Source organism: Ptiloglossa arizonensis, chromosome 10 (assembly GCF_051014685.1).
Source record: "Ptiloglossa arizonensis isolate GNS036 chromosome 10, iyPtiAriz1_principal, whole genome shotgun sequence".
NCBI lineage: Eukaryota > Metazoa > Arthropoda > Insecta > Hymenoptera > Colletidae > Ptiloglossa > Ptiloglossa arizonensis.
Window position 1 is genome coordinate 5,136,677 of NC_135057.1, and position 12,369 is coordinate 5,149,045.

Consider the following 12,369-nt stretch of genomic DNA (forward strand, 5'->3'; position numbering starts at 1 on the left):
ACACATGAGTACCTCGATCGAGGTGGATAATATTTCGTAAACAGTGTCGGGTGTCCCGATCGATTTTATTTTTTCGTTCTTTGCGTTTTTTAACATCGAACCGATGGCTGAACCGCTCTCCTCGATTTGAACGAAGATGGATCGCTGAATTTTTTCAACGCGAAGGTACGATGCCATATTTTAACTTTCGCCAAGAAAACGAATTACAAAAATTTAATCGAATCGAAATACTTGGCTGGAATAAATAAATCGGCGGTCGACGATTCCGTGTCCTTGGAAGTATTCCTTCTCTAAATTATTTTTCAACCATCTGGACGACGATAACTCGACCATTTGGTGTTTAAGATTTTCTTCAAAGATACATTAATTCTCGAAAATACTAATAATGGTCGAGAGATTGGCAATTTGAATCGAGTAAGGAACATTAGCGGTTAAATAAACCCGACAAACATTTCCTAAGAATCTTTCACTTTGAATTCAACCCGGTTGAAACAACTCCATCAATTTTTCAACGATACATAAAGTTAAACATACGATTTAAGTAGAAAACAATGCGTAATATTGCACCGATTCAAGGCAGCTTTATCTACCGTTTAAAATTATTACTCCGTGTAACCTTTATAACGTAACATGGGAAAATGTTCGCTGACTCTATTCTTATTATCCCAGTTGGAAATATTCAGCCGTATCGAATTAAGTTACCGACTATTGCAAAACGCGCAATATTGCCCAATGGATAAAAAATTCTGATAAAAAATAGTAATTGCGTCGAGAACGTAAGATCGTGGTCACACATTTTATTATCCGCATTAAATAACGATACAAAGATCCTGTTCTACGGAATCGTAGATGTTTGAATATTTGAATATTTCGAACAGGATTGAAAAGTATTATGAAAACCCAAGAGGAATGAAATTTCATTGTCCAATTTCGTTCGAAATCTCGAAGGATTCGGTACTGTCGAAAAACGTGAATAGATGTTTCCTTGGGGGCCCCCGAAATTCGCGGAAGGTACGAGTTTCTCACCTCGGAAAAGAATAAAAGAATCGAGTGCGCGGTCGAGGAAACGAACCGTTATGAGCGATCGCGCACAAACATTAATTACGGAAGATCAGATTCCAATTTAGGATCCGGCTAGGTCAAGCGACGCGACAGGATAACCGCAGACCTTCGAAGAAGGAGGATGTCGTGGAACGTCCCGGTCGAGTATGTGTCGCGTACTCGCGTAATCCTGTACAACAGCTGGGCCAACCAGTGTACCCAGATGCCTATCGACATTCCATCCACCCACGATCTTCCTCGGCGGAGCTGGAAGCGGTGAGGTTCGTCAGCGAAGAGGCCCGTGGTCAGTTCCTCGCTGATTCAGGATTCGGAAGTGTTTGTACACTTTAAAAAAATTGTATTTCGTGTTTCATTTTTATCAAAAAAGACGAAATGATTTTATAGAACAACCCAATAGTGTAATACTTATTCAGACTTTCGTTTATGGTTGATGGATTTTCGGAGTTGCGTATATTACTCGTTAACGTTAAGAATACTATTGGCTTTTTTGGAAAGTGATTTCGTTTTCCAAAATGGAGAGTATATAATTTGATAAAGTGTTTATACATTTTAAGAAAATCGTGTTTCATTTTCACTAAAGAAGACGAAATGACTTTATAGAACAACCCAATAGTGTAATACTTATTCAGACTTTCGTATATGGTGGATGGATTTTCGGAGTTGCGTATATTACTCGTTAACGTTAAGAATACTATTGGCTTGTTTGGAAAGTGATTTCGTTTTCCAAAATGGAGAGTATACAATTTGATAAAGTGTTTATACACTTTAAGAAAATCGTGTTTCATTTTCACCATAAAAGACGAATGACTTTCCGAACAACCCAATGTCTCTTTTGGAAAGTTACGTTTCTTGTATCGTATCTTAGTGTACTTTATAGTAATTTTCTGGGAAACTAGCTTTTATTTAACAGAAACTTATCTTAGAAATCTACTGGATACTTTCCTCGATCGTGTACCATATTTTCCAATATTGCTCGTCTGATCAACTTTGCAAGTTATTTCTCTCTTGTATTATATCTTGGTGTACTTTATAGTAATTTTCTGGGAAACTATCTTTTATTTAACAGAAACTTATCTTAGAAATCTACTGGATACTTTCCTCAATTGTGTACCATATTTTCCAATATTGCTCGTCTGATCAACTTTGCAAGTTATTTCTTTCTTGTATTATATCTTGGTGTACTTTATAGTAATTTTATGGGAAACTATCTTCTATTTAACAGAAACTTTTGATATTTCATCGACGAAGAAATCTACTCGATACTTACAACCCAATAGTTTGTTCGATAAGTTTTGTCGTTTCTTCTATTGTAGAAAAATATGACACTTGAACTTTGAACAAGTGTAAATATACGAACGAGTCGACTGATCTGCGTGAAATTTCACATACGTTCATCGAAGAGTAGTACTATCTTTAGTAAACTAAAACGAAGAATCTAATAGTTACGTTTCTTATCGAAGGACAAACTTTATCGAGCAACCTACGACCTATTATCCCTCAGTTAATTCCTACGCGTGAAAAAACATTTAACCATAGTCGGTTAAAAAGTTCCGCGTAATTCCTCAACGGGTGCCATAATCCGGATAAGGGTTAACGCAGCGATCGCCAGGACAGTCGCGGCCCTTCGGAGATACGTCCGATGCTCGGTGCCTCGATTAAAGTAGATTATATGCTAATAAATTCTCTCCTCCGCGATGCTCGTCCCTCCCGCGAGCCATGAGATTTCTGCCGCCATTAAGTCATCTGATTAGGTACGAACCGTCGCGTCGTCCCGCTCGCTTTCCGATCCACTTGGCCGGACGCGGTGCCCTCGTAATTGCTTAATCGGCAATTGCCAAGGAACAATGGCTCGGGGTTTCGCGAATCGACTCTTTTAATCGGGCGAGCCGTCTTCCCTCTCTTTCGATGGATCGCGGTTAGGCACGATCGCGCTCGAGGCTTCGGTTCACCCGGTGATTCGACTCTTTTTAATCGCCCACGTGACCACTTTTTTTCTCCCCTCCACCGAACGACCGCTTACGTCATGCCCTTTGTACAAGCATGAACTCCGGTGCATACGAAATAACGGCCCGTCTCGAATTCGAGGTTTCGTTTTCGCGCGTCTCGCGACGCACAAGTACCCGCGTACCCGTGCCGCCTGGGAGAAAGGAGAAGGAGGAGGTGGAGGAGGAGAATTTACGCGTTTTTACATTACCATACCGTAACGATATCGTGTACTGTTACGTTTCACCATCCGCGGCTCGTACGTATTACGATAAATTAGAAATTCTCGCGTCGATGGATGCGCGAGATTCTATTACGTATTCTTGTTTCTTCTTACGCGATTGCCCGACCTGGCTAAAGCCCACGGTCGTGGAATTTAATGGCGGTTCGGGACGACTATTAAAACATTATTCCACCGTGCGGGTACACGGTAATTAAATACGAGCGGCGAACTAGAATTATTGCCGTTAAAGTGTAAGAGGGACAAAGGTTGCGTCGTATCTACCGGAACTAATTAACGGATTAATTGAAATTCGTGGCTACGTCCGCGCGAGGATTGAACGTTCAACCGTGTTACGCGGGGATAAATGTAAAACGACGAATGGTAAAGACGACCGATAGATGCAGATCGGGACATTACGATCTAAGTAGATTTCTCACTCGTTTCTATAGGTGTTACCAGCGACACTAAATGTCAATGTGGACGCGAAAGACTGGACATTTACCGTGTACTGTGGCAATGCCTGTTATTTGAAAATCAGAGAACCACTCTGATTGGAAAACTACACGAAAATGAATTATTCTCTGTTATCGTTCAACGTTATGCTTTGAAAATTCACGATAGAAATTTACAATGCCAATCATTCGTTTCTAAAAAGCTGTAGACTATCTGTCTGAAATATTTTACCTTTTTGGTAACGTTTTGTGTATACGATGCAATGCAAAATATTCTCAAGAGAGATTAAAATTGTTTGAAACTTGAAGAAAGAATTAGAAAGAATAAAAAGAAATTGAACGTCGAAAGTTTCGTTTTCGCGAGCGTAGAGCCATAATAAATTTTTTGTATTTAAATTTCTTTCGGTTCGTCGAAGTTTCGAAACGACGAACGAACATTCCTCGAGCCGAATTTCATCTTGTAATTCTCTCTTGGGAAATTGATCGATCCTCCAGTATTTCCAACACCGAGTCGGTTGGCAATCATTGTCGGACAATTAATCTAGAAAAGTTCTGGTCGACATTAAATCAATTAAAGGTACCCAATAAAAGAAACACGACCATCGTTAGCGACGAGGCACGGAATTGCCTTTCACTATGACAACATCGGAGCGTACGTGTCTACGACAACACGACAAAAATTATTGCAATTCAGTCGGGATATATTAATCCATCCGCTGTAATCATCGTATCTTACCTCGCTGGTTCTTCGTTCGTTTCGGTTCTTACGAAATCGATTTGATGAAAAATCGTTCGAGAATACATACAATGAAAAACGAAAGATTTTGGACAAAGATACGTGGAAATTACGAAACGATGGCGGAAAATTACAAAACGGAACACTATACGCTTCACGGTTGGATCGTTGATTCTACGATTTATCGAGATAAACCAATCAGAAATTCTTGATAAAAATAATTACTACAACGTACAGTAGATACAATTCGCACGATTTCATGCGTGCAACGATACGTGTAACCAATTAGAAACTAATAAACCCGTACACGGTGTTAAGAAATCACGCTGAATGCGATCGCGATCTTCTTTTTCAATTTTGATCAATTATCCAAGCAGCATTGAGTCGATACGTTTCTTAAGTAGAGTCTCGATCAATTTTTGGCCAATTTGGTAACACTTTAACCGAATCGATAAAAATTGTACAAGATCTGTTCGGTAGTCGTTAAATCTTTCGTAACAAAACCACGAAAATACATAGACTTCCAGACAAAATGATAGCACAAACGTGCTGTCTTTAATTTCTCTTTTTTCAGTTATAATGCAAGTTTTTAATTCATTTATATTTGAAAATTGTCGGCCTTCAGTATACACTGCTCGTGAGAGAATTTCCCAGCAATTCGGATGATATTAAGAGTGGAAATATTCTCCTTTAAAAAATATTCTTTAACCATTTTGACAGTATATACTGCAGCATTATCTTGTTGGAATATGACTGGTGTAACAGCAATGCGTTCTGAAGATGTATAAATTGGTTTTTTTATTATTTGAAGATAACACGCTATTCGTTGTGCCCTGAACAAACTTAATGTCTGTTTTTCTTTTGTATTCGACACCAGCCTATATTACTCCACCTCCAATGCTTTTGGAATCTTTTTGTTAGTGGTTGTTTACGGATATCGTAATAATAATGTGTACATCCATCTGAGCCATCAAGATCCTCTTCTCATTCGTAAAAATTATTCATCTTCAAGTCTTCTTCCTTTGAAAATATCAAACTTGCCTCCTTATGTCTTATATTTAATGCTGGTTTTGTCATTATTATATTTCGGTTTATAATGTTACTAATTTGGAATATAAGAGAACATTTTGTATATTTATTTCCACTCCAGCTTTTTTAGCGATCTTCTAATACTGTTGGTCTTCTTGTAGTTTTCTTCTTATGCACGCGTATCTTTCAGAAAATTATACATAACTTTTCTACTGCGACAAACTTCGTTTGCAATTTGAGCAATAGACAACTTTTGTTTCCTCGGAGCTAAAATTGCGCTAATTTCGTTCTCACTAAACTTATTGCCACGACCCATTACAAAAATAGCAATATGACAAAACTCTAGACACCAATTGAACGTAATAATTCCATGCAAGTTCCTGAAACACAGAAGAAAATAAAAATACTGTTCTGAAGTGCAATCATTTCGTCTGCATCGGATTATATATTTCTCTTCAATTTCATCGAACCAAGATCAGTCTATGTTACGTACTAGATTGTTCGATAAATGTTGTCGTTCTTTCCATCGTAAAAAAAGAAATACTACGACACTTGAACTTTGAACAACTGTAAATATACAAACGAGTCGACAGAAACTTCACATATATTTATCAAACAGTAGTATCATCTTTCGAAAAGTAAAACGTCGAACCTAGTATCTCCACAAAACATATTGAACGACCTATTACACAGAAATCATAGTTTCCACGCTAGAAATTAAAGAGAGCCCTACTCGTGCAATGATTTTATCCAGAAGTGTAGATCTCTCTACACGAGAGATAGACTCCATTATCCACGAGAGATAGACTCGACGAGAGTTGGTGGTTTCACGGCAGGTCCTTCTGGGCTCATCGTCGAAACGAACGCCGATAAATCCGAAATTGTTGGGCGTCGGGATTCGCGAGACAAAGAGCGCAATCAGAGTCGGTTGGCCGCGGGCGTGGAGGCACGCATCGTGAACGAAGGAGGCGAGCAGGAAAGCACCGGTCGGTTGTATCGAAGTCGTTCTAAAAATTCCAAATGACCGGCGTGTGCAGCTGGCGACCGCTACTTTCTCGGATGGTGACGCGAGCCGGTCAGCCCGGGTGCACGCTACTGTATAAGGAGCAAATATGATATCAGTAAAACATCTGTATATGGCCGCTGATACACGTCCGCGTAAGTGCCCGTCTTTCGTCCTCGCGGTGGACGCGTTGCGCCTCTATATCTGGAGCAACCGAGTCCGTACCGAGAACTCGGTAATAGCGGTTGGGTACCCCCTTTGACAGACTTATTAGCAAATATAAATCGCGGCCTTTGCCGTTACCAGCTCCCATACCTCTTCAACCGCTACCGCGCGAACCTTTGCTCGATACCCCGCGTACACTACCCTGGGACGTTCATCGTCGAAAAAACGCGGCCCGCGGTACGAAAAAGAGATCGGATCTTAATTAACGCGCGGAACACGAAGGTACGCTACCCTTTGGTAGCGTAACGATCGTGTTAAATTTGATTTACGCCGAGCCTTTTCAACAGCCGGACTCGATAAGCGCGATCGCGGTGCTCGTTTTCTTCGACGGGCATCCCTCTCTTTCTTTTTCTCTCTCCTTTGCTCGCTCGCTCTCTCTTTCTTTCTCTGCGATTTTCGCGGATGATTCATTTCACGGGCTATTCGAAGACTTCGAATGGAACGCACGAAAATTTTGCAACGTGATTACGGCGACCATTACAATGGTTACTGCTAACAAATATGTAGATACTATCGAATGTAAACGGGTAATATTTCGATTTTTCGAAAGTACGTTAATGGACCTTCTTGTAGGATCAGTTGACATTCGTTCCATTTACTGAAATGATTCACTTATGTGAGTTGTAAATGTAAAGAAATAGTGTATAAAAGTAGGTAATTATTTAGAAAAAGGGGGATCTCACTAATTTCGAGGATTTTTGAATTTTAAAATTCAACATTTCAAACAACTTTTTCTCGGTTTTAGCTTTCTAGATTTTTGCAAAAAACTATTGTGCTTTTGTCAGCGTATGTGTAAGCATTGAGTCGCCGATTGTTTATGGTTTTTACAGATGCATGGAGGCGTCCCTCGACAATGGACACGTATAACGGGTGTACTTAAAAACTCGACCGAGGAGCTAACCGAGTTATTAGGTACACCTGTTCGGTCGTTGGTCATCATGCCGTTATTATAGGTACAGGAGATAAGAGGTAATCGCATACAGGGTCACGAACGCGTACATATAAACAGAATTCAAGGTAGTAGCAGCGCCATTTTTAAAGAAAAATCTCAGAAACTAAGGACGAGCGTACATATAAACAGAATTCAAAGTAGTAGCAGCGCCATTTTTAAGGAAAAATCTCAGAAACTAAGGACGAACGTACATATAAACAGAATTCAAGGTAGTAGCAGCGCCATTTTGAAGGAAAAATCTCAGAAACTAAGGACGAGCGGCGGTTATATACGATATATGGGAAAAAGTTCAAAATGTTGATTTCTACAACACATTAAAAATCGTCGAAATCGATGAGACCTTCCCTTTTTTAAAAATTACCAAAAAAAATATCGACATTACACATCTATAGACATAAGATATGTGTGAGAATGAACGTATGGTAAACACGTGTGTATTTAATTGTAATAAAACAGAGAAAGTAAAACCAGTGAATGTATTATATATAAAATCCTAATTTCCAAAGTAAAACTTATCAGTTACGACGAGAGACATTTAAGTACGACACAGTGAATAATATTCCATAGAGGGAACATAGATTTAGATATAGACACTATGGTACTCCCCCGAAGGGATTGAACGAGGATCGATTTATAGTTAGAAACCATGAAGAATTAAGTTCGAAAGTAACGGAATCGAATAAGGAAGTAACGATTTCTGAGCATGACGAGTTCCCGGATGAGAGTCCCTTTTGTCGCATACTTTACAAGTTTTTAAGAGTTTTCTTGCCCTGGAAAGTACCGCGTGGAACAGAGGCAGGCGTCGAGAAAAACCATGATTCCTGTCGTGCAAGGAACTACCGTTATCCTCGTGGACACCACAATTCAAAGAATTTGGTATCGTGGTACTTAACGACGAAAGTAGAAATCAATATTCGGTATATTTAACCTTCATAGGCTCGTATATCGGTTCCAGAGATCAGTGAAAATAAAATTCGTTTTTATTTTGGAAATTATTGTCTCGTTAGTTATAATCGAAGAGAAACGTTACCAACACGTACTTATCTCCGATTACGGAAGTTTAATAACATCCGTTCGCAATAAAGATACTATCAATCGTCCTTCAAATCCTGGAAATCCGTGTAATCCAAAAAGAAATAAAGAGAATTTTCGTGTAGAATGTTTGAATATTTGAATTTTAAAATACGAAGGAGCAGACCGAGAAACGAAAAAGACAACCAACGACACGGTTACAAATCTCCATTTCGAAGATCCACTAAATTATACCAAAAAGAAATCCATGTCGCAGCGGGAGACAGAATGGTGCAACATTGTACTTCTGCACATTCAGAATCTCATGGACAACTCTCTCCGTGCGTTGAAAGAGGCCCCGTATATTACCAAGGATTCAACAAGTAGCAATATTCGTACTCGGAATTGGTTACACAAACTTCACCCACTCGTATTCAGAATGAAACACGAAACACGATCAACTTGGAATATTCTATTGTTACCAGGCTGATGGAAAATATTTTTATCCAAGATAAGACGATTCGAGGCGAGTTTTAAAGAAAATTGTAGCAAAAATTTGGTCAATTTGAAGTTTTAAAGTCACTTTCCATTTTCCGTAGATTATCGCACGAAAAATCACGTGGGTCCAGAAATCTCAAGACGATCAACTTTTTTCTCATATTGTATTATTTTCAATAATACAAAAAGCGATATTGTTCATTTTCCAAAAAGTTCGTGCAAAATTAAACTACATATTTTCTCAATTTAAAGAAAGAAAGGAACGAGATTAGCCTTGATTGTCGAATTTATTTCAGTCTCCTTTGCGTAAAAAATGTTTCACTTTCGTTTCCCTTAACCGTTACACAATTATCGAGGGAAAGGAAAAATAAGGGTGCATCGAACGCTGGTCTGGTCTCGGTAGAGCGGAGAAGAAGGTAACCAGTTCGCAGTGTTCGCGGCTCAGCTTTTCTCTCATCGATGAAAACGAAGGCTGCCAAATATAAAGTTTCATGCGGAACGCAGTCTGCAGGCTGCACGCCGTGACGAGATGCAAAGTGATACTCGTCTTTGGGGTGGACGACGGGCAGAGATCCGAGGAGACGGAGCTCCTTTCGTGAAGGTTGAAGGGCAGTGGTGTGGGTGAACCTCTCGAGGGATAAGGGATAGCGTCGAACGAGAGGAGGGATGCGACAGAGTGCAGTGTACTGCGTTGCATCGCGGTATCGTGTTGCCGTACCTGCCAATTACGAAGCCGCTCTTGCGGTAGGTTCCTCGTCGATGAGCGGAACGGACACTTTGGTCATGCCGTGACACGGTCATCGACTGCGTGGACATCATAGCCAACCCCGTGGGTGCTTGCAAGAAAGTATTCACTTGCGAATCGTTCGACGCGAGCTTGCGCCTGCCTCTCAGCGTTTTATTTTATCGTTCGTTAGCCAGGACTCCGTCGCGTTTCGAATCCCCTCGATAAAGGAACAGCCGAGACGATCCAGGCGAAATAGAAACGATAACGATATTATCTCCTTGCCAAGCTCGAATCGCGTCTCCGTAAACTATCTTCCCCGAAGCGAAATAAAAACGATAACGATTATCTCCTTGGGAAGCTCGAATCGCGTATCCGTGTACTATCTTCTCGACGACAACGAGAGAAATGAGAAGTTACTTTCGATATCGGAGGAGGGATAATCGAACGAGTCCATTTTTGTATTTTTATTGTTACTTTATTTATAAGATAAGTTTTTTAAATCTTGCAAGAATCATAGATATCATCTGGAAAATGAAACATATGATGGAAGACTTGGGAAGAGATACGCAGGAATTTGTGAATTCAATTGGAGTGTCTTCGAAAGGTCGAGTGGTTTATTGAATTTATTGAATTATTCTTTCTATTTTTAAATCGCGTTTCTAAACTATATTTTTCGGAGAAGAGGAAAGAAAAATTTACGCGGTGACCACAAGGCAATTCCGTGCAAAACGGAGTCAAAATTCCTCTCGACGTCTTGTAGTATCCTTTTTATGCGATACTTTCCCCGAACAAGGTAGAAAACCCTTAAATACCCGAGAGTATGCGACACGAAGGACTCTCGTCGAGTACTCTCGTTCTAAATACGGAAATCCTCCGTCTGCTGTTCACAACAGCGTGAACAATTTGCGGAAGTTACGCCGCGTAAATATCGTTACTTTTGTATTTAATTTCTAATTGTTTTCAGTCATAAATCGATCTTTGTTCATTATCTCCAGTATCATCATTTGTGTACTCGAACCTCCCTACTTGTCTTATTTACTTTCGAATTAAAGTATCGGGTTGTTCGGAAAGTCATTTCATTTTTCTCGGTGGAAATGAACACGATCTTTTTAGAGCGTATAAACATTTTATTAAATTATATATTCTCCATTTTGGAAAGCGAAATGACTTTCCAAACCACCCAATAAATTCGTACTTGCCTCATATACTTTCGAGTTACAGTCAAAGTAATTCGAACACTTAATACAATATCTCCAATGTTTGATAGAAATAAGTTAAACGCGTAGGAGTAGTTTATTCATCGTATCTCACATTCTCTGGACAAGTGACATGTCACAATCGAAGTACAATACCCTGCTCGATAATAAAGATGATGTACATAGTTCCAAAATTCTATCTACCAAATATAAAAGTCTGGGTTAAGTTGAACGGAAACGTTGTAAGAAAATTTTCACGCGGTAGGTTGCTCGATAAAGTTTGTCGTTATTTTTCTAAAGACGGTACTACTGTTTGATAAACATGTGTGAAGTCTCGTGCAGATCTATCGACTCGTTCGTACATTTACAAAGTCGAAGTATCATAGTATATTTTTTGCAACGGAAAGAAACGACAAAACTTATCGAACAACTATTATATTCTTTGTCTATTATTCTACCTTCTTTTAGAAATGAATTCTAAATCCTAGCTTTGCAAATATTACCGAATCTCGTATCACTCGTCTCGTTCGACAGAATGGATAAATTAAAGTTCGAACACCTGGAGATTCGAATAGTTTCCGCGCGCAGGGGTACTTATTTATAAACAATGTACGGTTCGTGGACGCGCGAATCCGTGTACAAATGCAAGCACCAAGCCCGGAAGCGGAATCCGGAGAGGCTGCGGTTAAGTTCTGTTGACCGCGGTTTCCGACGACGCGTGAATGATCCAATAGAATTCCATTCGTCTAGACGCGTACTTAAAAGCATTTCCTTTGCTCTTCGTAGGAACTACTGCTTTGTGCAACGCACACGCTGCCCCGCCAGTACGTTAATCACGCGTAATTCTCCTGACAGACTGATACGAACAAGAGAAAGCGTATCCCCATTGTTCACAGAGTATAAGAAAACTACCGTATTTATTCGCATGTGTCTCCATAGATTTTCTTAGCAAGGGAAAGACTTCCTTTCGTAGCAAAGCGGCGAGGACTCTGTTTGCACGTATTTAAATTATTGTGAGAAACCTTCGGTCGTTCCTACTACTTGCGCATCGAGCCAAAACTTTCGATGTTTCCTCGATGGACAAAGGTGAAATCGAAATTTTCCGCGAAGCTTTGAATTTTCTGCTGATCGTGATCAATTTTCAAGTTTTATCGCGCGAGTCGGTTAACAAATACGATCGAGAAGCATTTAATAATGCCGTAAAACGAATCGAAAAGGATAACGTGTAGAGACGAATATCGATTAATTATAATTCATCGTATTATTTCAACG